Source organism: Protopterus annectens, chromosome 13.part0 (assembly GCF_019279795.1).
Source record: "Protopterus annectens isolate FY-2018-M chromosome 13.part0, PAN1.0, whole genome shotgun sequence".
NCBI lineage: Eukaryota > Metazoa > Chordata > Ceratodontiformes > Protopteridae > Protopterus > Protopterus annectens.
Window position 1 is genome coordinate 303,208,451 of NC_056747.1, and position 25,935 is coordinate 303,234,385.

General features: G+C 42.0%; 1 protein-coding gene and 1 non-coding gene across 2 annotated transcripts in view; one reads left to right on the forward strand and one right to left on the reverse strand.

The window, feature by feature from the left end:
• The window catches only part of POLRMT (RNA polymerase mitochondrial), a 1,430,506-nt gene that overhangs the window by 538,939 nt on the left and 865,632 nt on the right, over positions 1-25,935 (forward strand). The gene's annotated exons all lie outside the window — the stretch shown is intronic.
• LOC122788481 lies at positions 13,686-13,793 on the reverse strand. The gene has a single exon (XR_006362685.1). It is a non-coding gene; the product is annotated as a U6 spliceosomal RNA (small nuclear RNA).

The window sequence follows — 25,935 nt, forward strand, 5'->3', positions numbered from 1 at the left end:
ATCTGCCCTTGACAAAGCCGAATTGGGTAGGATCCAATGTCTGTAGGTCCCCTATGTCTTTATTTATGAGTTCCATTATGATCCTCTCCATAGCTTTGCAGACCAGGCTTGTTAAGCTTATGGGGCGGTAATTACCAGGGTCCGTAGAAGCACCGCCTTTGTGGAGTGGGACCACAGTTGCCGTACGCCACTCTTTGGGTACGTATCCTGTGGTAAGGCTAAGATTAAACAGCAGCCTTATGTGTGGGTTGAGTTCCTCATTGAGTTAGTGTAGCACACAGCCGGGGACACCATCCGGTCCCATTGATGCTGTGTTTTTAGCTTTAGAGAGAGCAGCTCTCACCTGGGCATTTGAGATGATTAGAAGGCTACACTCTGCTGGGATAGATATTTCTCCTTTTGGGGGGAGGGAGGGGAGAAATTTTCACTGAACCTGTCTGCCAGTATGTTTGCAATGTCTGTGGGTTCAGTGATTTTTGTATCATTTTGGACTAATTCTGAGCATATCTGGGAGTTTCCACCCAGATTTCTAACATAGCTAAAGAAGGCCTTATGATTGTCTTTTGAGTCCTTGGCGATTTTTCTCTCAAAGTTGGCCTTGGATGATTTTATGAGTGATCGTAGTTTTTACTAGTATTGATCAGAGATGTCTTCCCTTTTAGGGATTTTGCTCTATCTTGTAGTAGCTTTCTCCTCTTGTTGTAAAGTTTGTTTATGGCTGGGGTCCACCAGATCGGGCGCTTGCCTTTGCTGGAAAGGGTCTTGATTTTATTTGGGATTGCTTGATCCATGCAATCCTGGAGGTGCTCGTAGAAAGCATTTGTAAGGGATTCAGCAGCGTGGGTTGTGGTTTCTAATGGCTCAGGGGCCTTGAAGGATACCACACCAGTCTTAAGAAGTGTGAAGTTGGCTTTTGAGAAGTTCTTCACTGTGGTCTTTTTTGTTGGGGGTGGCCGCCGGACGTGGATCTCCAGTGAGATTAGTTTATGGTCTGATCTCACCAATGAGGGATATACTTCCGGTGTGGAGCATTTTGACCCCATGTTTGTGATGATCAGGTCTAGTATATTTTCACCTCTTGTGGGAATGGTGACAAGTTGTTCCATAGCATTTGAGTGTATGAACTCCAGGAACCTTTGGGCTAGGGTATTGGGGCTTGAGTAATGTTCCCAGTCTATGTTTGGGTAGTTGAAGTCACCCAATATGATGGTGTTTGAAGAGACATTTATACTCTCCAGTGTCTTCAGGAAGGCTATGTGGGGTTCCTGAGTTTGAGAGGGTGGCCTGTAACATGCTACAAACTGTAGAGCAGTTTTGCCTATGGTTAATTGCACCTGAATGGTCTCTGATGCTTCGTGAGTTGCCACCAGCCTGGAGGTGTGGGTATCCTTGATGAATATGGATACACCCCTTCCTTTTGTGGTACTGTCCGGGTTTTGGGGCCGGAACGCATGATATGAGGTAAAACCTGATAGTGCCGGGGTGCTCTCAGGAGCCTTGAACCAGGTTTCAGTCACAGCACAGACATCGATGTTCTCCATACTGAGGAGGGCTTGAGGGTGCATCTTGAGATTTAGACTTCTGGCATTGAGCAGCATTACCCTTAGTTTTTCCATTATTGTTTTCTAGGGCGGTGGATTTAGAATTTGAGCCTTGTCTAAAAGGCACTATGGGGTGGCAAGAGCCTTTGCCAATATCCTGAAACCCAGGGTGACAGGTGCAAGCCGTCCCTCAAGCAGCATGGCTTGTCAAGCATGTCATTCCAGGCAGACAGACATTGGATCCCCTTAGAATGCCACCAGAAATTAAGCCAATTATTAAAACTGATCATTTTGTCTCTGTATTGTGGCATCATTCTTGGTGAAGGTAGGATACTGCTCAGGGTCAGGGTCATACCAGCCTGGGCTACATAATCTGAGACCTCCTTTATGTCTCTTTTCATGTAGTCCAGGGAGGTACGTCTCAGGTCATTCACACCGGCATGTACAATGTCTGAGTCATACTTGTACTTGCTGTGGAGTGACTTGAGTGCTTGTGATATGTGGCGGATTCTAGCGCCCGACAGGCAGCTTACTGTGACCCTCTCCTTGTTTAGTCTGGTGAGTGGGACGTCAGTGTGTCTGACTATGGAGTCACCTATGACAAGTGTGTCTGGCATTGTGTTTGGCCTTAAGGGCTGTGACTGATTTGCACACTGACTTTGTGATCTATGTGTTGCTTGTGTTATGTCATGAGGTGGCAGTTGTTTGGGTGTCTGCTTTGGAGGCCTCTGCTGTTTTGGTAGATTTTTGATCAGTGCCTCCGAGTATGTCTTTGTGTGTTTATGTGTTTGATTTGTAGTTGTGATAGTTCTATGTGAGACTGGGTTTATGGTGTGTGTGGTTACCCTCTCCTCCTGTCTGGTTTTGCCAGTCCTGAGTTGAGAGAGCTCAGCCTCCAGTTTGGCTATATAGTTGCATCTCTCGCATGTATTTGTGTTTTGTGGGAGGAGGAGAGGGTTGTCTGTGTACATGAGGCAATTGTAACATTGCCTCAATATTCCCAGATTCACCAGCTGAGCAGGAGAGGACGCTAGCAACTGACCCTTTGACATGCTAGAAGAAATGAAAAGTTTGCTGTGTAACTGAGTCAGAAAGGACCTATAGGGAAGTGGGTACTCAAGGGGTTTTAAGCTAGTGAAGTACTTTGTATAATATAGAAGTGCTTTACCTGACTAAAAAATGCTTTAGGAACAAGTGCTGAGCTTTACAGATAGAGAATAGACTGTTTAGATTACAAGTAGAGCAGTTCTAAGGGAAAAATGAAGAGCAGACTTTACGGAGCCAGAAATAGTTTAACCGGCGCTGCCCGATGGTGCTCTAGTGGCAACTCCGCGCTAAATGCAGAAAAGGCAGTAAGTCAGTAGTACAGGCTAGCACACTTTAGTGGGCAGCCAAACAATTAAATTAAACAGCAAACAAACACTTTTCGACTTGAATTAGACTAATTTCGACAAAAATGTACTTTTAAATGCAGATAATAAAAAATGCAGTAAATAACTATGAAAACAGTTAAAGCTTACTCTAGGTAAGCAGTAGAAGGTAAAACAAATATAAAAAACAGCAGGATACTTAATCAGGAAAGCAGTCGCTTTTTTTCAGTTCTCTGTAGCCAGGAAGACTCAACAGGACCGCGTGGAGCTGTGTCTGAGCAATATGGTGTTTTGAGTGTCGATTTTCCGAGCTATCGGTCTAACGTAGGGAACCCATATATATTTATATATATATATGTATATATACATATATATATATATATATATATATGTGTGTGTGTGTGTGTGTATGTATATATATATATATATATATATATATATATATATATAAATATATATATACACACACACACATATATATATTATATATATATATATATATATATGTATATATATGTTGTTGAGTTCATGCAATCCAGAAAGGCAAAATGTCAGTTATGGGAGGCACATTCCCCACAGAGACAGTTATGACCAGTGTCTTTTCTGTTTGGGTGCTAACCACAGCCATATGCAGAGTTCTGTCTGCCAGACATTTGTCCCCAGGACACTACATAGTTGTCTCTCCTCTTTATCTGTTTACATTGAAAACCAACATCTTAAGCTGTTGGCTGAAGGTGCTATGGTGGAGTCTTCCCATCCTAAAGGTCAATCATCGGCCAAGAAAAAAGGCCAAAATTCGTAGGTGTGATACGGTTGCTGTTCAGCCTTCCCATGAACATCTTTCTTTAGGCTAGGGAAAGCCCAGAGAATTGTCTGGTTACCTTAGATTCCTCTGCCATATCCCCGTTGGAGGCTGGCATGGATATGACTTCTTGCATGTCCTTAGAGGCTTTACAAATGTCTGCTCCAGATGTTGCGAGGAACCTCATTTGATTATATCCAAGGGACCGAGAGGGATTCTACAGATCCTTATGGAGGAGATCCCTACTAAACTTGAGTGTCACAAAGGGTCTGACCCTGCAAGAGTGTTTCGTGTGAACATCCTGCAGAAAGTGATACAGAAAACCAAGCATATTTCCCCTGTGGTTAAGGATCCCCAATGTGAATGGCAGGATTTTACTCAGGAGTTATTTAATGCATTAAAGGCTTTAAAGCCTCCTCGGGGTGTCTATTCCTGCCACTACCTGGTCTTCCACTCCTCTTAAAAGACCTGAGGAACTGGACTCCACAGATGTGGATGTGGATTCTGGGGAAGCATGTCTGGCATGCCCGTCGCAAATCCCTTCTCCCTTGGATTGTAGTTCAGAGGAAGAGAGGATTCTATTAGTGCAGATTCCCCTTTGGAAGAACTCTCCTTTGGGGATGCTGTTATCCATATGATGGAATTTAAAGTGAGATTGCTCTCAAGTCTCTGATATTCAGAAAAGGTATTATGAGCTCCTCCAGATGGCATCTTTCTCGTAAGCCATCTGCTGTCATCAGTTCCAGCTGCCTTCCTGGATACCTTTTCAGCAGCTTTTGTGGCTCCTGATTCTCAGGCCCCTGCTTCCAAGGAACCTGGTAGATTTTACAAAGTGCCTGATGAATGTAAATTTCTTTATAAATGCCCTTCTGCTGATCCTTCTGGAGTGTCTGCCTCTTCTGACGAGCCTGCAATTTGTTGTCCTCTACCAAGCTGCTTCCTTCAGATAAAGATAGTAGGGCCATGAAGAGGCTAGGCAAAAAGGGTTATTCGGCTGACACTTCATCCTTTCTGGCTATCAACTACCAGACTGATATGACCAGGAATGTTTTGGTCCTCCTTTCTCAGGTTTCCAAAGTGGTTTCTGACATTCTTGACTCTGAGGAGATGGCTTCTGCCCTTTCCCTGTTGGGCTGTACCTCTCAAGTTGCTCACCACTTTATCACATGCAGCTACGTTGTAGCTGATGCTTCTTCCAGGTCTGCCGCCTATGGATGTTCTTCGTGTTTCTCTGTTTCAGTCATCACATTTGGGTTATCTGCCTGCAGGTAGCCCTCAGTTGGCCTGAATACCAGAGTCTTGGGATTTCTGCGTCAGTTGCTGTCGCTTCCATGACATCAGGTCGTCAGGGGTATAAAACATGTAGCCAACGTCTTTACATTAGCTTTTCTTGCCGTGCAGAGTTCAAAGCAGAAGCAGTTCACAAGTGCCGGTTGGCCGCCTCCTGAAATTTAAATTTTTCGAGTTTCAGACCTGAAGTCTTCTAAAAGATAAGTACCCCGTTGGGGATCTTTTTTTCTTGCTCTAACCGATGTCAGAAAAAATTAATAATTGTCTTGCCTGTGGAAAGCAAATAACCTCAGAGATTTTCATTCTTACTGCCTCACCTGTTTAGACCCTGACCACAACATTCCTCACTGTCAGTTTTGTGTCTTGTTCAACGCCCGAAATATTCGCCGTCAGGCTAGATTTGTCGCTAAGTTCTTTCGCTCTCGTTCTCCGTATTCCGAAATGGCTTTGATAAGCCATCCGACTACCAATCTTTTGAAAAAACTAAAGGATAAGGACAGAGACAGACCGCATAGATCCAAAGCTGCCGATGACGCTTCCGTTAAGCTAGTCGCCAGTCCGCCAGTACTCAGTGAGGTGCTTTTGCAGCCCCTGATACCCGCTTCTACAGATTCGCAGGCCTCTACTGAGACCCATTCAGAGTCCGATATGCCGTGTGATGCTTCTTCAACTATGGAACCTGCGGATGTCTCTACCTTGGATGGGTCCGGAGCCGCTGTACAGGCACCTGCTTCTGAGGGTGTATTCAGGCCTTCCGATGTTCATGTTAAACAGACGACTTTTTTTCAAACCAAAAATACAGAATTTCTCAGGCCTGGAGTTCACACTGCGCCTAGGAAACCGACGACCAAAGCGCATTCTCAGGCCCACATGCCACAGAAACAAATGCTTAGAATAGCTGAAGACCTTATTACCTTAATTAGGGGAAGCCAGCCTTCCCCCTCAAAAAGACCATGAACTGATTTTCCCTCTGATTATTCAGATCATGAGTCTGATGACTCTGACCCTTCTGATTACCAGAACATACCCTTATCTACCTATGAGGATTCTGATGCAGAGGATTCCATTCCCTCTGCTTCCCCACCTCAAGATTTTTCTTTTGGTGAAACCCTGCATACCCTTAGAGAGCATTTCCGCTGGGAGTGCCAGGACTACCCACAGTCCAAAATGAGACTCAGGGAATTTTTAAACTTGCCTCAGCACAGGCCTCTAGCTATCCCTCCTGTTATGGAAATTGTTGATGATGTCTTCAATGAATCCAGCCTCACCCCTGATACTTTGCCTCCTGCTCCCAGGAAAATTGACAGATGTACTACAGAGTACCTGACTCCCACAAATTCCTCTTTAAGAATCCTGCTGCTGATCCAGAGACTCTTTCCCAGGGACCTAAAGGCATTAAGGCTACAACAGCCAAAAACTCTACCCCTTCGGACAGGGATTCTAAGGCTTTAGACAGATGGGGTAAGAAGGTATACACCTCTGCTACTCTTGCCATCAGGGCTTTAAAGTGCCAGTTTCATATGTTAAAGTATCAGCAACATATTATAGAGCTAATTGAACAGAAAATGATGTTGATTCTTGATTGTGCAGAACATAAATATTTACAAGAGTTAATGCAGTCTGTAACCAAGTTGGAAAACATACTTTGCAATGTGGTTTTGATGCCTTAGAAGCATCTTGCAGGGCTGCTGTCACTGGGTCTGTTCTTAGAAGACATGCTTGGCTTAAGGAACAAATCTTGCCAGACTATGTCAAAGAAAAATTACCAGATACTCCATTACACCAAGAACATCTGTTTGGCACTAAAGTAGAAGTCGCCCTCAAAAAGATGTAGGATAAAGCTAAATCTATGCAAACTGTTAAAAGATTTCCTACAGGTACAGCCACCTAGATTCAGTAGGCATTGGCCTTCTAAAAACTGGTATTTTCCAGTCCCTCCCTGACCTTCTAAGTCCAAACCCAGGGGCAGCAGACCTCCAAGACTACAGTCTCAGGGTATGCACAGATCTAAGCAATGGAGTGCTCCTACCTCTAAAACAGGGAGTAGTAAGCCACTGTCCTATGGTAAAAGTAGTAGAAAGAGAAGTGAGCAAACGCTTACGGAAAACCCAAGAAATGCTGCAAATATGTTTTCAAAAAATGGTGCTTTCCTCCTTGGCTACTGCTGTTAAAATTCTTAAGACGCTTCTCCTTGTTTCTTCTTTAAAAGAACTTTTATTAAAACAATTTAAAACAAAAAACAAAATAAAAGCTACAACCTAACTATTTGAAAGTTAGCGTTATAACACAAAAAAAGAGAGATGAGCGCTTTCGGTTTATCAACCGTCTACAAATCTGCTTAACATTCGCAGCTGCTTCTGTTTATATTAATGCTGCTTACTTAGAGTCATCCCCCACATAATGGGAGGCTCTATGCTAATTCTTGATGTACTTGTTATCCAATCCGGTGTTCTGGTTCTTATTTCTTGGAAGCCAATTACTTTCTTCCATGCAAATAAGTTTTAATAAATCTACCAATGTTTATTCATTCCTTTCTCACCCAATTCGCTATTCTTTTTCTTTTGCTCCAATGGCTTGTGTGTATCCTGTTGCAAGATGCAGGCTCCACCTTTTTATGTCATGTTCTTATTTGCCTTTTGTAAAAATTAATCACTCTCCCTGCATAGCATTTTTCATGTCTTTCGCTTCTATATTAGAAGCGTCTGTCTGCCTATAACAGAGCTACAACCTCTTCTCTTTCATGGGTTGTCTTCATTAGGTAAACCACAAGTACTGTGGTAAAAGTTCACAATGACTTATCTTTAACTCTTCCAAGCCTTGCCCAAGTACTTGCACCCTTAGGAGGAAAAGTAGCCATGCATGCAAAAAACTTGGGAGTACATTACCCAGGACAGATGGGTCTTGAACATTGTATCCCAGGGATACAGATTCTACTTCCACTCACTGCCAAACCCAAGCAGATGGCCAGACCTCCCCCAAACCAGTGGGCAGAGGCCCAAAAGCAAGTACTTTCTTTTCCCATTTTCAAAGTTATTCAACCTGTCCCAGCAGAGCAAAGGGGACAAGGTTTTTACTCCAGACTGTTTCTGGTACCCAGAAAAGAAAACTCTTGGCGCCCTATCCTGGATCTGTCCATTCTCAACACCTTCCTGGTGGTTCCAAGATTCAAAATGCTTACTCTCCAACAGCTGCTTCCTATGCTAGCCAAGGACTCCTGGCTAGCCACCCTAGACTTAAAAGAAGCTTATCTGCACATCCCCATAACGGAATCTTGCAGGAAATAGCTATGTTTCAGAGCAGGTTCTCTGCTGTATCAGTTCTCTGCACTTCCCTTTGGCTTATCTACTGCGCCCAGGGTATTCACAAAATTCCTAGCTCCAGCCATTGCATTTTGCAGGCAGAGAAAAATTCAAATCTACCCATACCTGAACGATTGCCTGATTCAGGCGGACAGTCAGGAATTGCTACTCCAGCACCTGACATTTGTAAAGAGACTTCTAACTTCACTGGGGTATACCATCAACGAAAATAAATCACATCTGGTACCCAGCCAGCAGATTATATTCCTGGGAGCAAGCTTGAACACAACTTCCCAGATGGCATTCCTCACTCCAGAAAAACAAAATTTATTTGACAAACTACTGGCCACCAAAACCCAACAATCTGCAAGAAAAATACTGCAAGCCCTAGGGTTCATGGCTTCTTGCATTCTACTAATTCCATATGCAAGACTGCATATGAGGAAACTTCAATGGTAATTAAAAAGTCTCTGGTGTCAACATTCTCAGGACCTGGAAACAATGATTCCTATCATTCCTTGCCTAAGGACAGAGTTCCTTTGGTGGGCAGAGGCCTGATACCACAACAAGGGACTCCCTTTCACTCAACCCCCTGCCACCCAAGCCCTAGCAACAGACGCATTGGACTATGCATGGGGGACTCACATGGCAGGACAATGCATTCAAGGCAAATGGAACCCAAAGCAAATCCACCTGCATATCAGTCAAAAAGAAATGTTAGCTGTACAGAATGCTCTGACAGCCTTCAAATGCCTTATTCTTCTAGGCCAGCTATTGATAAAGACAGACAACACCACAGTTATGTGGTACATAAACAAGCAGGGGGAACCCATTCCTAACCACTCTGCAGGTTAGCCATGGATCTGTGGAACACAGCTTTGAGCAATCAAGTGCACCTGCAAGTTCAATTCCTGCCAGGCAAACTAAATTCACTGGCAGACAACTTTAGCAGAAATCTAATGGACCCACACAAGTGGAAACTGGAACCCAAGTCATTCAAGCTTCTGATCCAAAGGTGGGGGACACCAGAGGTGGACCTCTTTGCTTCACCATCAGAACTATCAATTGAACAAATATTGCACCAGAACTCCCCACAGCCCAGCATGGAAAGTGAATGCCCTGTCCTTTACATGGAAAAACCTGTCTATTTATGCCTTTCACCCTCTGCCCCTCCTCTCGAAGGTTCTACTAAAGATCAAACAGGACAAGCCAAGGACAGTCCTGATTGCACCACACTGGCCACACCAGCACTGGTACCCACTTTTGCGAAGTCTGACAGTAGTGCCACCATGGCACCTGCCTCAGGCCGCTTCCCTGCTGTCCCAGCAGGAGGGCCAAATTTTGCATCCTCCGCTACAAACCCTGAACCTAGCAGCCTGGCTCATCCCCTGAACTCATCACCAGCAGCCCTCAGTAAACAGGTGCTGGATATCATCCTTGAGGCAAGGAGGCCTAGTACTAGGAAATCCTATTCAGAAAAGTGGAAAAGATACTGTTCTTGGAGCCAGTCTCAGGGAATGGACACAACTGTGCCCAGCTTACCTCATGTACTAAATTACTTAACAGAAATGCTCCAGAAAGGCCTATCCTTCTCTTCAATTAAGATTCATGCCTCTGCCATCTCAGCTCATTATAATACTGAGCCACCCCTCTTCTCTCATTCTGTGGTCAAACAGTTCCTTAGAGCAGCCAAAAATGTAAGACCCCCCCCCCCCCCGAGAGCTCCCATTTCCAGCCTGGGACCTTAACTTTGTATTGGAAAAGCTCACGCTTCCACCCTTTGAACCTGCTGCTACAGCAGAGTTAAAAGTCCTCTCCTGGAAAACAGCTTTACTTCTAGTCATCACTTCAGCAAGAAGAGTGTCTGAATTGCAGGCCCTTATGGCCGTGGAGCCCTTCATTATCTTCCATGCTGACAGGGTTTCCCTCAGGACTAACCCATCATTTATGCCCAAGGTGTGTTATCTAGTGTGGCTTTAAACCAATCCATTCATTTGCCAACCTTTTTCCCTAATTCTCAGAATAAAGGGGGAAGGATCCTGCACTCCCTGGACGTGCACAGATGGCTTAGGTTCTATCTGGACATGACTAAACCTTTCAGAAAATCTGACCAGCTGCTAGTCAGCTCTGCTACAGGGTCAGAGGGCAAGGCCATTTCAAAGGAAACCATTTCAAAATTGATAGCGCACTGCATTGCTACAAACACCATTGGAAACCTACCCCACAGGGGATCAGAACACATTCTATTAGGGCTACCTCAACCTCTACAGCAATTCTCAGGGGAGTCCCTACCAGGGACATCCTGGAAGCTGCAACTTGGAGCTCTGTACACACCTTCACCAAGCATTACCACTTACCTATCTTTTCTAAATCCAGAGCTGGATTTGCCACAGCAGTCTTACATGGCCTGCTTGCCAGCCCTAATGCTTCTTGACTGCCTCCACCCATCCTCAGCTTTGGGAATCAACCCAAATGTGATGACTGCAACAGTGAACCACGAAGAACATAGTACAGTTGTGTACACTTACCATAAATGTAGATGTTCGAGTGTATTCACTGTTGCAGTCCTGGTTACCCTCCCTCCAGCCCCCTGACTTCTCTAGAGTACTACCTATCCTTTTTCTTTGACCATATCTTATAACATTGGTATTTACTTTTCACTGGGGATGTTCCACACCATGTAATTGCTTCCTATTTTGGGGGCTCCTGACATCTGGGGCAAGAAAAACTGATGTAATGGCATCTGCTGCATGTTTTATACCCCTGAAGAAGTGACAGCATCCAAAACAGAAATCCCAAGACTCTGGTATTCAGGCCGACTGAGGGCTACCTGCAGGCAGATAACCCAAATGTGATGACTGCAACAGTGAATACACTCGAACATCTACATTTATGGTAAGTGTACACAACTGTACTTTCTGTTATGAGGCATTACTGTTGGCTTCATCTTCAAGCTTTCCCTAATGTCATTAATCTCAAACAGTTGGATGCTGCTTTGGATAATAAAAATATTTGTGGTGCTGCACTTTTCAAGTGTCTCTAGGATAAGGGTAAAGCCTTGCAGCAGTTGAAGCATATTTTTGTTTCTCTTTTCCCTAAGTTTCAGAGGAATTACCCTTCCAAATCAGCTTTTTTTCATGGGCAATCTCACCCTCCACCCAAAGGAAAAAAAGGGTTCTAGACATGTGCCTCCTGCTAAGTCTAGTCAAACCCCAACTTCCCAGAAACCTGCTTTTCGAGGTAAACCAGGTTCTGTTTGACAGTTTGTTTCCCCTTTCCCTCGGTCCAAGTTCCCTTATCCCTCCATCTTTTCCTGTCTCTTCTAATTTCGTTAAAGATCACAACAGACTCTTGGGTTCTGTCCATTATTTGCTAGGAATATTTCATGGTTTGGAAATCCCTTCCTCTCTTTTTGTGCATCCCTCAACTTCCTTGAGAATAACTTCCTCTTTTCCCAGAAATGCTGCATTCTCTTTTAGTCCAGGGCACCATTCAAGCTGTACCTCCTGCCCAGGTAAGGAGGGTTTTTTATTCCAGAAAGTTTTTGGTTCCCAGAAATGAGGGCACTTGGAGACCAATTCTGGATATTTCCCAGCTCAATAGCTTTCTTGGCATTCCTTCCTTTTGAATGTTGTCTCTTCAGACTCTCTTCCCTTTTTCTACTCCAGGCCTTTCTGTTCCTCTTGATTTCAAGGATGCCTTCCTTTCATGTCCCCACCCATCCCCTTTTCAAGAAAATTGTGTGTCTGTGTTTCTTCTTTGCATTTTCAGTTCTCTGCTTAGCCCTTTGGCCTCCATACTACACTACAGGTATTCACCAAATGCATCACTCCTGTCATTGCCTTTTGCAGGATGAGAGGAGTTCATATCTTTCCCTATCTGGATGATCTGCTCATTCAAGCTTCTTCCCCCAATGATCTGCTTCAGGATCTCCAGTTAACCGTTTCCCTGTTGCAGAGCCTGAGGTTCACAATAAACATGGAAATCAGCTCTTACCAATGGTGTAATATTTCCAAGGAGGATAGTGCATAGAGGATCTGGAAAGCATGTGGTATTTTTCATATGATTTTGCATCCTAGAAGTGCACTTGGCACAGAGAGATACTGCTTTTGTACTGGTTTGTATCTGTCCGTGTGTTGTACTCTACACGACTTGATGGCATATCACATCTTCTGTTGCTACTGAAGCCTGCTCAAAATGTGTATTTTAAACATTTGCAGTGTACTTCTCATTCATATTCAGTAAGTGGTTTGCAGAAAATAGTTTATTAATCGGATGTCAATTTTCATTCCGTCCTCAACTGTTGGATTTGGATCCGAACCTCTGATCTGACTCTGCCGTTACTAAAGCTCATTTTAACCAAAAAGCTCTCGAGCTTCTCCCTTACCCATAATGCACCTTCCCCTAACTTACGTCAGATCTCATTTGTTGTTTTTTATGAAAATAATTGGTCAGCCGAGTTTTATTAAGATAAGTGTAGTTTTTCTGTCTGATCTCTCCTTGTTTTATATGTGTGTGTGTGTGTGTGTTTGTGTATATGTATACATATATATATATCTATCTATATATATATATATATATATATATATATATATATATATATATATATATATATATATATACATACACACACATAAAAATGTATCCTAGGAAGTTACAAAGCTATTCGCCCTGAAGCCCTTATAAGGCTAGCCTAGAATTTAGCCCATGTTCCGACAAGTCAGCACCCACTCCCTCTGTCCAGCAGAGACACAGGTGGAATCCCAAGGGTGTATTTTCTGTTCCCCATCTAGTTATCCAGATTGCGCTTAATAAGGGTTAATGAGCTACTCTGCTTGATGTAGAGAGGTAGTCTGTTCCACAGAAGAGGGAGTCTCTGGGACACAAATCTGTCCCGCCAACAAATCTTATTGATGTCACAGACCAGGTTGAGTTCACGCTTGTGGGTTACTCGAGTTGAGCTTGACTTGCGGATATGCAGCAGTCCCGTCAAGGCGGGTCTGAGATTGCTTTGTATGCCAGACAGAGGTCACCTCTGAAGAGTCTGTATGTGACTGAGTAGAGACCAGGCTTTTAGCCTACATGTGTAGGGTAGATGTTTGAGGCCCTGGATTTTCTTGGTGAGGAACCTTTGTGGTCTGTCCAGCTGCTGCATGTGCTTTGTGAGGTACATGCCAAAAGGGACGTTGTACTCAGTAGTGAGTCTTGTATGGGATGACTACAAGGGTGTTATGATTTCCTTGTCCCTGGATGAGATACCCTTCCTAATTAGGTGGGCCATATAGAAAACATTGTGTACAATGGAGGCAGTATGGTGGTCAAAAGTCAATTTGCTGTCAACCTGAGAAAACTTTGGACCTTGTATGTGGCAGGTAAAGACGTTAAACATTATGCCAACCTCCCACCAAAATATTTGTATGTCATCCTTGTGCAGGAGCCATGTTAATCTTCTCTGTATCGTTCCAATTTAGTATATGTGCTGCGCACACACACACACACACACACACACACACATATATATTTGACATTTGTTAGCCAGGTTGGTCCATCTAGGCAGCAGAGACTCGAGGAAAGAACAGTTGCAAAACAAGCAAGACTGCAAGGTATTCACTTACAGATACATACTTGTATAAGAGAAAAAGAAACAATACATCTTGTATGTGAACATATAGAATACAATGGTAATAGTTGTGGTTTCAACATACATGCATACTTGTTAAGAAAAGATACAACTTATATATGAACATATTCAATTCAGTTGCAACAGTTGTGGTTTCAAACATGAATAATACAAATTAACTATGTAATGTAATGTGATAGATTCTGTATGACAGTTAGCATCAGGTAGGAGTTCTGGGTTGGAGGATTATATAAGGACACAGAGTGAGTATATTGTGGGAAAGTGAAAGGAGCTGGGTAGGGAAGGTAGAAGTGGGGGGAGTGAGTATATTGTGGGAAAGTGAAAGGAGCTGGGTAGGGAAAGTGGAAGTGGGGGGCAGTTTAGGTGGGAGTGGGGCAGTGGCAGGTCCAGGATTTAGTAAATTGGTCCTTTACAACTTTTTTTTTAAGTTGAGGGGGTTACTATTTATAATTAGAGAAAGGGGAAGTTTGTCCCGGGCAGTGGCGATGAAGTGGCTGTGTAACAGTTTGCTGATATTTTTATTTGATTTATAGATGTCTAGGAGGTGTAAGTTCTGTACTGCATAGGTTACGCTTGGGAGAGTGATGAGGTCTGCGAGGGCAGGGCAGTGGGGGGGTTGGTTTAGGAGGGAGTGGGTGAGATGGAGTTGGGGAAGGTGGAGTTGGTTGTGGAATTCTAGCCATTGGAGGTTTTTTAAGGCTATGCAGTGCTGAGAGTGGTAGGGAAGATTGGCAGCAAATCTGACTATTTTGTTATAGGTGGTTTCAAGTTTAGCTATTAGATTGGCTTGGATATTGTCAATGTTGTTCTTGTTTTATTGGAGCTTTTCTCCCCAGGCCTCCGCTGAAAATGGGCTCACACCCAGATGGACTATCCCGGTCGACAAATGTTAAATAAATAAATTAATTAGTGAGAATTGGGGCTGCATAAAGTAAGGTAGGGAGAAGGAGAGTCTGTGCTAGGGATTGTTTGTAGTTGTTAGTGAGGTATTATTATTATTTTTTTTGCCTGTAAAAGAAAGCCAAGTTTTTGGTGGGTCTTTTTGATAATTTTCTGTATATGGATATTGAACTTCAGTTGGTATTTGATGCTTACACTAAGGAGTTTAGTGTTTGGTTCAACTGAGATAGGTGTATTGTTAAGAGAAGATACTGTGAAGGTATTTTTGTGTTGCTGAAGAGATTTGGGGAGTAAGAGTTTTGTTTTTTTAGGATTTAGCAGTAGTTGATTATTGTTAACCAAGTTTCAACTGAAAGGAGGGAGTCGAGTAAGGAAGCTTGTCAGAATATGAGATATTAGTGGAGTTGTTGGCGTACTGTATAAGCGAGGAGTTTGGACAAGAAGTTTGAAGGTTATTCGTAAAGATATTAAAAAGGAGAGGTCCAAGGATTGGTCCTTGGGGACACCTGTTTGGTTTGGGAGATGAGGGGGAGAGGGTGGAAAGCCATTTAACGGATTGGTATCTATTGGTGAGGTAACTGGAGAATCATAGAATAGTGCAGGACGAGAGATTGAAGGAAGATATATCTATATTATTCCATTATCCTCTTACATTATTGTAACTCTATTTACCATTGTTGGTAATCCCTTTTCCCTTTTCTGTCTGTCAGACACTCTAGTGTATTTCTAATACCATTATTGGTATCTTTCTGCACCTGGTTTATATATATATATATATATATATATATATATATATATATATAAAGTTTTCTTCTCTCTTACTGTTTTTGTCCTGAAGTCGCCACCATGTCTAAGAAAGGACCTTCTGTTTTTAAAAAAAAGTCTGAAATGTGGGCACAAATTGCCTCTTTCAGATGTTCATACTCTTTGTGTTTATTGTTTAGATCCACAACATCTTCAGGATTGTTTCATTTGCAAGAATTTCAATCCCAGGGCTCTTGTGGACAGGAAAAATAAGCTTATCCTCAAAGATTTATTGCAGTCTTCTTTTGGTGAAGCTATCTCAGGGCTCAGTCCCTCAAAATTAAAGCTAAGTAGTCCTTGCCAAAGTCTCCTGAGCCTTCTACTTCCTCTGCTCCCTCTTCAGAGCCATCAAGGAAGAGATCAAAATTAGATCCAAAAACATCTCGAAGCTCCTCCCCTTCAGAATCAAAGAAGAAGAAATTAGTGGATCCCACATCCTCAAATCCGATAAAGAAACCAATGGATCAGACTACTTTGGGTCCAATAATTTCTCCAAAGACCAGGTATTTCCCTACTTATGATAGTCTGTCTTCCAGGATTCCCTCCCCCTTTTTTGGAAAGGTGCTGATCCAAGTCACCTTCCCTTGCGTCAACTTGTTCGTCCAGGAGTTTGACTGAGGAAGATTTGAACAGAATGATGAGGAAGTTTCTCTCAGTGCAGATTCATATGTTTTTCCCAGCTCCTACCCCTTTGGGTCAGGAGGCTTGCCCTTCTACCACACCACCACTTCTTACTCCGCTGATCCCTCTGGTTGCTTCATAGTCCATGGATCTGAACCTTTCAAGTCCGTGTGGCCTAGATCTGAAGATAACTTTATCTTCAGATCCGAAGCTAACTCTGTATGTACTGGCTCTGATATCATTGGATTCAGATGACTCTTAGAGCTGAAGCTTCCTTGTCTGGTCCAATGTGTCATAGTTGACTCGAAGGCTTTTGGAGCAGTCTCTGCACTTTGGTACATCGGCATTGGATAGCTCAACTCTGACTTCCTCCTTGGGGAGATTGCTTGCGAGCAGGAGGGAGGCAGCAGTCCAGAAGCCTGTCTTCTTTCTCTCCGGAGCAGTCTGCTTTTGAAGTAGTGAATAGGGGATTTTCCACTCCCAACAGGACTGATAGATCCAGGTCCCTCGGATTTTCATTCTAGTTCTCAGATGTCTCTTCGCATGGAGACACATCATTCTACGCCACATGGGACAGCCAGCTTGAGACCCCCCCAGACCAACCCAGCAGGGTTTCACAATCTTTTCAGATACCTTTTCGGAACACCCCACTCAGGAAGTCCCTAGGAAGAGAAAGTGCAAGAGGAGGCACTTGAACTTTCCACAAGAGTCAGTCACTGAGGATACTGATTTCGTTTAGGGTGAAGGGTCCCCACGATCACCTCCAGAAGACATCTCATTTGGGCCTCATATTTTTGGCCTGTTATGCTTAAAATTGTGTTTTTTCTGGTAAATCATAGCCAAATCTTTGAGGACTGAAGTCAGAATATGATGACAGACATTTGAGATTCTGACTTCATACCCTTCAGAAAATTCACGCTAATGCAGAACCTGTTGTTCTGTCAACTTTCTAAGTGTGTAAGAGCAATATCTAAAAATTGTCCCTATCTTTGGGCCTTTGTTTCCCCGTTATTTATGGCTGTGTCCAGATTTCTTGCTCAGAGGTCAAGACTTATGCCACGCATTCTGCTTTCCTTTTTATGTGAAAACAAATGCAAAAGCTGCTTCTGTTTCACTGTTATACAAGCACATCACATGCAGCACAAAGTTCATAACTCTTAATTGTCTCAGATGTTGCCTAATGTCACTGAATCTTACCTTTCATTATTCCATGATTTTTGCAGAACATCTCTTGATTTTGTCTCTTATTTTTACACTGTCCATCCCTTGTAAAACTTTCTATTTTGTAATGAATCATTCGGTATTATTGTCTGACATTAATGCTAGATTTAGTTTTATTGTTGTATAGTAAATGCATGCTAATGCAAAACCTGTTTCATTAATACATGGATATAATGCACTCTGCTCTTGTGCAGCATTAACACTAAAAACAGAGGAAAGAAACCTATCCTACTAGTGCAAGAAGTGCAGGAAAGATACAACTTTGCATCATCAGTGTGACAAGACAGGAAACGGTGCACTCATAAGTCTGTGGAGAGCCAAAGTTTGCGAGCAGGAAATAACATTAAAATGGAGCAACAGAATACCCAGTAAATTGGATTTGCAGAGTGGATAGCTATCCTGTCAATCCAGAAGAAAGATAAAGGCTGTAATTATGGTTAAAAAGTGGTTGTGCATGATTTTGTAAGTGGACAGCAAAAACTTGACACCCATTGCTGTTTTATAGCAACAGACAAGCGGCAGTTGTGACTGTGCATCCCTGTGTATCCTAATCTACACAGTCGCCCAGATTTTTATATGGTTTGTTTTTAACCTCTCTTTCTTGACAGTTAATGAATAAAGCCTCAGTGCATAGTAAATCAGAAAGCCTGCATTTTCCTTGCTTCCATTTTTTTATTGCTTCTTCCCATGCTGTTAAGCATGGTGACTTCAGCATCTTAGAGCAACTTGGTCATAGCAAATGCACCTTTTCCAGTATTTGACATACAAAAGAAAACAGAATCGATGAGAGGTATTGTTTGGTTTTAATTTAAATCAAGCCAAACAAAATGACATTACTTTTCTGTCTTGTAAAAATAGTGTTGGAAATTTAAGCGGCAGTTCATACAGTTTATATTTTGTTTGTTTATGAAAATACATTTTGTGGAAGAGTTGTATTGCATGTTGTATTTATCGAGAATTTAACACTGTTGCAGTACTCTTAGCTTTTGTATGTGGAAGTGCCTGCAGCCATTATTTAACTCTTTCACACAAAGCCGCGGTGGTGCAGTGGTAGCGTTGTTGCCTCACAGCAAGAGGTTCTCCTGTTCGATTCTCGGATGGAGTGCCTTCTGTGTGGAGTCTGCATGTCCTCCTCGCGGTTGAGTGGGGTTCGAAAGATATGCGTGAATGAGCGTGCCTTCGTTGAAGGTTGGGGGTCGGGCTGGCAACTTGGCACCATAAAAATCTACTGCCAATCATTAGCAGACCAGAGTTCTGCTGTGGCGACCCCTAACCAGGAAAAGCCGAAAAGACAAACACAAAGCCTGAGTGGAATTTCACACCTCCTGACATCTGTAGAGTTCTTGTCTGAACAGCTTTTGCTTGAGCTAAAATTCTGAGAATGCAGTTTTGCAACCTGCCTTTAAACAAATGTATATGTCTCAAAAACTGTAAAAGTAACAAATAAAATAAATAACATAAAATTCAAAAGTTACTCAGGATATCAGCCAGACATAATAGTAAATTACAAGTTGAACAAAGAATTAGATAATATGGAAATTTACTTATAATTATGCAAATGAGCATTAATATCTCTGTGACCATAGTAGATAGCCCCCCGACTATCAGTGTGACTTTTGTTTGTGCAGGTGTGCTCTTTAATTTTGTGCAAAGCGGTTTGTATGTCACTCCATTTTTGAGATGTTTGTATGAATGGTATGTATATTTAATGGACAAATAAATGCAAATATTTGCAAAGCAGTGTTAGTTACATATCATCTATCAGAGCAAAGTTTTTTCAGCATTATGTATTCTTTCAACTGATACCATGGAATACCATATAGACATTCTGATTCAAATTGTTAATATATGCCATATTCGTAACATTTCTGAAAAATAACCCAGATTTTCTGCACTTGTTTGAGGGATCATTCCTGACCTCTGTGGTGACTGGGCATGTGAAATGCTGTTTCACAATGTGTCCAGTGTCTGTGCTTTGCTTTCTGCTGTCATCTTTCACCACCCTATTACCTTCTCATTTTGTTTGCCATATGTTGGAGAAGTTTCATTTTTTTTTCCATTTCTGCTTGTGGTCTCGCTTCACCCTCACCCTTCTACCTTGCACACATATGTACAGAAGCACAGTGCTCTCTTCTCTTGGGTATTATTTGTCAGTTATTTGTCATTGTAATGGGTCTAGTTAATTATTATTATGATTTCAGTAAATCTGTTCATCCTTCCAGCACGATTCTGTGTGCACATTAGTGTTTCATACATTTTTGTGACGTGCAAGACACTATTTTCATTGCATTTTTGACTGGTTCTGGTCTGGTCTTTACAGTAATCACTCAAAAGCTACTATGTTCAGCATTTTATTTGTTTACAGTCTTACCTAGCTAATCTGTTTTAGGTCTTTGTTCAGAAGTCAGTGCCTGCATGGTATTGCAAAACTCTTTGTACAATCAGATGAACTGCCTCTTGTTCTGCAAACATTACAAGACTTGTTTTACCAGAACACTGTAGAATAATATTTCCCAGAATGTTTGGTTTCACGCTTTTCAGTTTTATATCTAAGAAATGAACAGAAAGGTCAATATAGTTCATTGTGTGTACTTATTTCCTGTTTGAGCCATTCTGACCTGTCAGTGGTTTGCCATGATCAGACCTGGTAGCAGCCCCCACTTCCAGACCACCCATCTACTTGCTTTTGTGTTGAATAGTTTGGTGAGTGCACTGAACTGGCCAGGATGTTCCAGGTTAATGCCCTCTGGATAGGTATTTTTTTCCTATCCCCTCTGACAGCTGTCTACCATTAGTTATGGGCCAGGGCTCCTTTTTGAAGCAAAAGCAAAAAAAAAAGTTCCTGACACTGTCTTGCTTTACTCTTCACAGTCCAGGACTCATGCCCTTCCTGTCTGGCTTATCCTTCACAATGTCAGGCCCCAAAATTAAGAAAAGTATGTAAAAGTCTGCAGGGAGAGGGTAGAGAGAAGACAAAGGTGACCTGATACAACTGATGCAGTGTGTGTAATTTGTGTTGCAGTGTTAGAGTCCCTAGTCTTCACTGAGGATTTTAGTCTTGAGTAAAAACCCTCTCCTTTGTCCTCCTTCCTGGTAATATGTGTGTCAGCAAAAATACCATTCAATTCCTTTCTCTTGATCGATACCTCAAGACATGGATCCACCAATCAAAATTGGCTTATCTGGGTCAGAGTCCTTTCCTCTGTGCTGTGGAGCTGATGAAAGTTAAGTATAGCATCAGAGCCGGATCAAGGTCGTATGGGGCCCTAGACAGGACAGTGGACTGGGGGACCCATGTCACATGACATCACACCATCATCATACCTACCCAAAAATGTCTTAATAAATTAATTAACTTTATTTTATTTACTTTAACAAAATAACATTAAGATTGCTAATCTAGGATCTAGTAGAGAAATAAATTACTATTTGTTACTTATTAACACTTTTATATTTCTATTCATATTTTCATAGCTGAGAGCTCTACATATTATTGAGGAGTGGGGTGTGATATACCATAGTGGGAGACAGGGAAAATAACTGTTAGAAAGCCAGCACTCTTTTAAAACACGCCTGAGATTCCACCTCAGAGACACATGGTTGTGTTCCTGCTCTTCAGTCCCAGGATAGGCACACATTAATTCCCACAGTAAATACCTGTCCTTCCACATCTATGTTCATAGGTTCATAGGTATGTACTAGGCTAATAGCCCTGGGGCCTTTACAAGCCTAGCCATAGGATTACCCTGGCATCATGCCACCCAACCTTAGTTCCCAGTGCCTCTGTCGAGTAGAGCCACTGGAGTTATCCCCAGGGTGAATTTTCTATTTCCCATCCACTCATCGATTTTTCTCTTGAAGAGGGTCAGCGAGGTACTCTGCTTGACATGTATGTCTCCACCTTCTACTATGAATTCTGCCTGCCAAGTAGACCCAGTGAAAGCAGTCTTCTCTGAAAATAGGTACCTTTTAATCCACAGTTTCCTGGAAAATAAACTGCAAGTAATTAAATACATAAATAAATCAATAAATAAACATCTCTCAGTTGGTTCTGTGGCATAGAGTTATGGATCCATGACTACAACCCAGCTGACGTGAATTTGAATAGTGATTCAGTTGCTGGAGAAGCCAGTTAAGAAGGGGGAAAAACAGCTTTTTTCCAGCTTCCCCACTTGGAGGAGAGAAGATTTTGCCCATAATCAGGCATATCCCCAGTGACACCAGTTCTAAGCATTTAGTACCTTGTTTTTCAGTATTTCTATATAACCAGCAGTTAATAGTATCTGCAACGTGTATGAGTGCATACATTCCCAAATTTCAGAGTATGCAGCATTCCTAATAACTGTAGCAGCATCTTTCAGCATTCATACTGCAAACTTTCTTAAACTTCTAAACAAACAAGAATTCTAATAACATCAATTGTAAATATTTTATTGTAACACATTAGAAAAAATGCGCTAGCATGAACTGTTAACTAGGTAAATGCAAGTGCCAATATACTGTTCTTCCTCTCCTCAAAATAACATTGAAATAAAAGCATTACTTTAAGAGAAACCACCTTATGTGATGTAATGTATCAAATAGTCTCACTAAAATAAGGCATACTCATGCTGGTTTTTAAATAAACTCAGCATTTATGGTTCACCATATTCTTTAATTTTCATCTATATTAAAACTAAAGTCAAAGAACACTAGCAAAATATTTTCTTGCACTTGCAAAAGCACAGTACTGTACACAAATGCAAAATTATCTAGCTTATGATTTTTTAAGTATTAATACTAATAACATTTGGGGAATTAGATTACAGACAGAGTTTTATATATATATATATATATATATATATATATATATATATATATGTGTGTGTGTGTGTGTGTGTGTGTGTGTGGTCCTTATACACTGGACGGTTCCCTGCTTACAAACTAATACCTTTAGATAGTAACCCATTGCTCTTTCACAGTCATGCTTACTACCACAGAACATAAATCAACATTACCAAAATGGAGAAGTGGCCATTCTACGCCAGTTGGAAGATTGTAAGAATATGGGCAAAGAAAAGCTGCTTCATATGGTTTGAGTTAGATGTGCAGATTATACGTGTATTACTTGGCTCCATATTTTTGCTATATTATTGATATTTGTGGAGTGATATTAAAACCAGTGTTGTTCTTAGAGTGCACAAATGCTCATTTCTAGCCAGATATTGCCAAGATAAATTAGTTTATCTCGAAAATGGTCACTCATACTTGACTGCCTCTCAACTGTACAGATTTTCGCAGAATGTCCAGATTTTTGGCTTGTATTTTTGGTATGTTCCTCTTAATATTTGTGGTTTTCTGGCCAATCACTGGGATGATCTGAGGATACAAGTCAATAAATAATGAGTTACATTTGAGATTTAAAAGCCTTCAGAAAATATATGTTAAAACAAACCCTGTTACTCTAGCAACTCTTCTAAGTTTATAAGAGCAATATTTAAAATATGTCCCTATTTTTGGCCTTTTGTCCGCCCATTTTATCAGGCTTTGTCCAGATTTCTTGCATTAAGAAGTATTGCAGTTTGCTCTAACATCCAGAGCTACTACCAACAATTATTCATGTGAAGCTAAAGGTACTTTTATAACAGTTTTCGTTACTTGCGTATTATCGCAACCAGGTTCTAAACAACTGACTGTGACTTCACCTTGCAAAGTTAAAGACTGACATCAGGTACTCCCGATCCTTCACTATGTGTAGCAGCCCTCTGAAATGAAGATCCATTGAAAGATTCCGTTTTTTTTCTGTCAAAGTTTTACTGTTATCCAGTGTTTTATTTGATGTCTGCCTTGAGTTGTTTACAGATGCAGAATTTTTTTCTGTTTACAGAATGAGCCAAGTGGGGTAGAGAGTCAGATGACTTCCCCAGTTTTGTCCTATTTGTAGTGTTTATCAGGAATGCGCAAGCAGCATTTGGAGCTGAACTTAATGGAGATGAGCAGTTGTACCATACACTTTTTGAGAAAATGATAGCACGTGAAATAAGCGTTTGTTGTATAAACTCTGGAGGTTTGGTTTGAAGATTTTGGATAGAATGTGGATAATACACATAGAGGAAATATAGGTGTGAAATGAAATATTAAAAAAGTACTTGATGTATAAATTATCATTTGAAGTTTTGCTGACAGTTATGTATACACTGAAATCAGCAAACGTGTGTGTCTGCACTCGCGTTCCCCAAGTAAACATGCTGCCATACATTCAGTCGCCATTTACAGCTTGATGTTTAGCGCCCCATAACCGTTACAGATAGCTTTTATTCAAAACATGTCTATAATTTAAAATATGATCAGCTTTCAGGTTATCTGATTTGTGATAAGAGGCTTGTTTATGTTTACAAAGTGAGCCAAGTGAGTTGTTTAGAACTGGTTGTGATAATATGCAAGTACCCAATCTTCTAATAACCCTGTTGAATGCTTAAAGCATATACATTGCCAGTATTGTACAGAAAAACAGAACTGTTTTTAATTTCATTTCCCTTATTGTCACGTAGTAGTTTATATTCATGTTTAATCTTTAGGTTCATAGCTAGTTACTAGAAATGCAGTCAAGGAGACTATAGAGGACACTATCACAGTTTCCCCAAAATGAGAAAGCACTGTCTGGTTAAGTAAACCTGCTCAGAATTGCACTGAAGCCACATAAAGCAGTTGGAATCAAATCCTGGACCGACCACAAGAAACAGATCATCAACAGTTCACAGTTCCTATCCACTACATTAACTGCTAGAATTCAAACTCCCCCCAACACTCACATTATTATTTACTTATTTTACTTTTGTTTACCGGGAGAGTCCGACTGGTCAAGTTGCCCATTTTCAGCAGAGGCCCAGGGAGAAAAGCTCCAAACAGATAGACAATTAATATAAGAAAATACTCATTGTGGTACAGGATTTAAAAAAAAAAAAGCAGACACTGCACTCTTAATGAAAAAACAGAAAATACAGTTTTAAAAATAATCATTCAAAATATTCAATAGCATTTTTCAGACTGCTCAAGTTTAAGTAAAAGTGTATGCCATTTGCTTTGGTGGCCTGAGCTGTTCCCAGTCATTATTTATGTGAAGCTAAATGTAGATCTGAAGTAGTTAACTTCATTTTATCTGCAACCTGTGGGTATACAGATCCGTATCGGATCCGAGCCGGCAACGTTTTTTTTTTTTCTAGCATCTGCTCCAAGCTCCTTCCCTTACCCGTAATGCCCTACCATCTCCTATCTTCCCCCAGATCTCATTTGCCGCTCCAGTAGTATGCATCGTGGTCTCCTTTGCTCTGAGCTCAGGGATAGTAAGTGGTATTTTTTTTCTGGTATCTAGGTGTGCTTGAGTAAAATTTTCCCTTCCTGCCCTTGTGTAGTATCTCGCTTGGTCGTTGGTGTTTAAGAAAAAAAAAAAAGTTTTGTATAGAGTAGTAGTTAGGCCTGCCCTTCCCCTACCTGTGTTGTGTGTGATTTTAGAGAGGTAGCGTTTGTACCTTTGAGTGCAGGATTATGGCTGATCAGCCGAAGCCTGCCTTTAAAAAATGTACAGTGTGGCATAAGCTCTCCCCGGCCAATGGTCTCACACTGTGTGTAATTTGCTTGGGAGTGGCACATTTGTCCACTCAATGTGCTGTCTGTTCTGGTTTTAACCCTAGGGCCCTTAGGGATCGTAAGGCCAAGCTAGTTGCCAAAGGCCTTCTCCCTGCTGCCATGCTGGAATCTCCCTCGGCCTTTAGTGTACCACCTCCCACCCAGACAGGGACTCAACCTCCCTCTTCTTCTGGCAATGGGTCTTCTAAGGACAGATCTTCAGTCAGTGTGGCTGACAAAGAAAAAGAGAAAGAAAAAGATAAAGAAAGGTGCAGAGAGGAAAGGGAGAAAAAGGACAGGCATCGTAAGAGATCCCCAGACAGGGAGCTCTTTCTCAGCCTCCCATCTAAGACCATGAGGCCTGTTTCTCCATGGCTCTGGTCTCCTTGTTTCTCACCGGAGCCGTTGGAACATTTGGACCCAATGCCTTCCTCCCCACTGTGCAGACCAGCCAGATCCGAGTCGGTGGCCTCTTCGAGGTCGACTCTGAGCCTATCGGAGATTTATTCAGACCCAGATTCAGATGGGAGTCTTGCCAGGCCCCTCTGGAGGGGGGACCTCCATGCCTCTTTTGCGCCCCATCTCTCCTTCCCCGATCCGTGCTTCGGCATCGTGGCTCTTGGATCCGAGGTTTTTCGGAGCTGGGTAGCTCGGCGCTGATGGTTCCTCCAACCTTGACTCCAGCTGTTACCTTGAGTTCCTCGGATCTGACTTGTTCAGATCACAGTGACTCTCGGAGCCGCGGACAGGGAGTCGGACCCCAGGGGAATGGATTCTTCAGCTCCGAACTTTTCAGATCCAATCTGTTCCCTTGGACCTCAGGCTACCCTGGCTTCGGCTC